Here is a 2,813-nt window from a genome sequence, read left to right on the forward strand (position 1 = left end):
TTCAAATAAAAGAAATAAAAGTGCTAATTTCTGAACCAAAATGGTTTAACCATGACACATGAAGAAGAATGTAGAGTGTGATACGTACACTTGGCAAGAACACATCATCAATATCTGATGAGCTTAAACCTGTTATTTCTTAGCTGGATTCCACATGGGTTATTCATAAGAAAAAAACAGAGTTTGAATTCAGTGGGTTTTAAATCAGGCTACGAGTGAAGACAGCAGTTAAGAATAAGTTTACGATAATAGAAAATGTGCCCACCCAGAGTCTATCATCTATGTTGCCAACTAAGCCAACCTTCTAGGCTTTCCCAAGATACTTTTTATTTCTGGTATTTTTTTCAGGAATTTATTAGTTCATAGACTGGCAGAGTTTAAGGCCAGATGGAACCATTGGATCATCTATTGCATTGGTTCCCAAACTTCTTAGCATCACGCCCCCATTTTAATTTTTGAGAAACCCTCATGCCCACCTCTCCTTTACCATCATCCAAGCCCCTTTTAACAAATTAAATTTGTAATTTAAAATTTAAAAATAAACACAAAAACTTGATATAATTTTATTTAAAATTAAAAATAAGCACAAATAGTTTTTCTTGGCACAAAAATTTAATAAAAATGTAATTTAAAATAAGAAATAGCATAAACAAAATGAATATAATGTGAAGGATGCTGCTGCATTTTCTTCATGAGTTGGGAAATCCTAGGTTTGAGAGATAAAAGTGTGCAATGCAAATAGTTTTCAACATCCAGTCAATTCCTTTGTTTCATTTTTATTATGACTAAACTTGAAAAGCTTTTTTCACAGAGGTATGCTGATGAAAATGGAAGAATAATATGTAGCGCATCTTCTCCAACTTTCGGGTAAATTGGGAAATATTTTATCCAAAATTCCTCCAGGTTTAAGTTTTCAAAAATATCTTTCACACTTGAATCATATTTCATTTTGAGTGCTTGTTCTTGCAATGAATTGACATCAACGTTGAATGGATTACGTGCTAATTTATGAACGGGGTTGCCAGAAAAGTTGTCTGGAAAATAGTGGATGAATTAGTCAGCACGGCAGTCCAGATGAAACACAATTTTGTTCTTCACATCCTCTTTACAAAGTTCTTGGAAACCTTCATTTTCAGCAAGTGTTGAAAATGTTGGAAAAGATAAAAAGTTAGGTGTCTGGCTTGTGTTTGACATTTCCAAAGCTTGATTTTTTCCGTAAATGCTTTGATGGCATCGTGGTGTGCTATAATGTTTGCAGTGTTGTTTCCTTGCAGCTTCAAATTGAGATTGTTCAAAGATTCAAAAATGTCCACAAGGTATGCCAGTGAAAGTTGAAATGTTTGGTCTGTAAATGCACAATATAACTCTTCTTTTTTCTGTTGCTTGAGGAAAATTTCCACTTTGTCTTTCAGTTCAAATAATCTCGAAAGCATGTTCCCTTTGGAAAGCCATCGTACCTCCATGTGAAACAGAAGAATTTTATGATCCACTCCCAAATCTGTGCAAAAAGCTGCAAAAAGTCTTGTATTTAAAGTGCTGTTCTTCACAAAATTGACAACTTTGATGGCCAAATTCAACAAGTCACATAGGTCATCTGGAAGGGTTTAAGCAGCCAATGCTTGTCTGTGTATGACGCAGTGAGTCATGGTTATGGCTGGATTTTTTTCTTTCACCAATGTCACAAATCCAGAGCGAGAGCCAAGGATCACTGGAGCACCGTCTGTGCATACACCAACCAGTTTTTCCCATGAAAGTCCATTTTCTTCAAAAAAGTCGGAAACCATTTTCATAACATCAGAAGCCTTTGATGTGGTCATCAATTCCTTCAAAAAAAGCAGTTGTTCTTTCACAGTTCCATCATTAATTAATCAAACGTAGATGAACAACTGACAGCATTGTGCTACATCAGTGGTATCGTCACACTGAATTGTGAAAAAAGGAGAAGCTTTCACTGCCTCCACAACTTGAAGTTTTAGATTTTTCGCCATGTCATCGATGCAACTTTTCACGGAATTGTCAGAAAGCAAAATTTCCAATATTTCTTTCTTGCTTTTGGCACCAAGCACAATATCAGCTGCTTTCAACAAACAAGGCTTCACAAGAGTTTCTCCTATTATGTGTGCTTTCTTGGCTTTAGCGATGAGCAATGACAGTTCATAAGATGCTTCTACCGCTTTGGCCAATGCTTGATGAGGAGCTCCAGTAGTGTCCAGATTCATGCGTTTTACATTTTGAAGTTTAGCAGCAAAAAACTCTTTTGGTTTGTCTTTCAAAGCACTGTGGTTCTTTGTCAAGTGTCGCTCAAGACGACTAGGTCTCAAGGCATCATTGTTGAGAACTACGTGGCATACTACGCATTGAGGATGATCAATCCTGTTTTTTTCCATGACGGTGAAACCATACTTAATGTAGTCTTCATCATACTTCCTTTTCTTAATCTCAGCCATAATATACTAATAAAAAAAATCTATAAAAATAATTTTCCTGATTTTTGAATAATAAGGGACGCAAGTTAATTTGAGTTATCGTAAATGTTTATTTACTACTACTGTTATGTACGGGCGTGTGCTGCCCTATATATACCTCACCACCAATCTGGCAAGTAGCTGGTCTTGTGCGGTGAGTGGTGGAGGTAACCATTCCCATGACAGAACAGTCTCAAACACTCTTGTGAGCGAGCTAGGAAGTTTTAAAAAGTTCCATCGCTTTTTACATCATTCTTTGGCCTCCCCATTGACCGAAACGGCACTCCTATACTTTGAAATGCAAAAAAAATATATATATATATTCGCAGTTGGTGATATGAAATTTGA

At 36.1% G+C, this 2,813-nt stretch overlaps 1 pseudogene; it reads right to left on the reverse strand.

Moving 5' to 3' along the window:
- Positions 1 to 612: 612 nt before the first annotated feature.
- Positions 613 to 2,447, reverse strand: LOC125637397 (SCAN domain-containing protein 3-like; annotated as a pseudogene).
- Between the last annotated feature and the right edge of the window lie 366 nt (positions 2,448 to 2,813).

This window comes from Caretta caretta, chromosome 5 (assembly GCF_965140235.1).
Source record: "Caretta caretta isolate rCarCar2 chromosome 5, rCarCar1.hap1, whole genome shotgun sequence".
Lineage (NCBI taxonomy): Eukaryota > Metazoa > Chordata > Testudines > Cheloniidae > Caretta > Caretta caretta.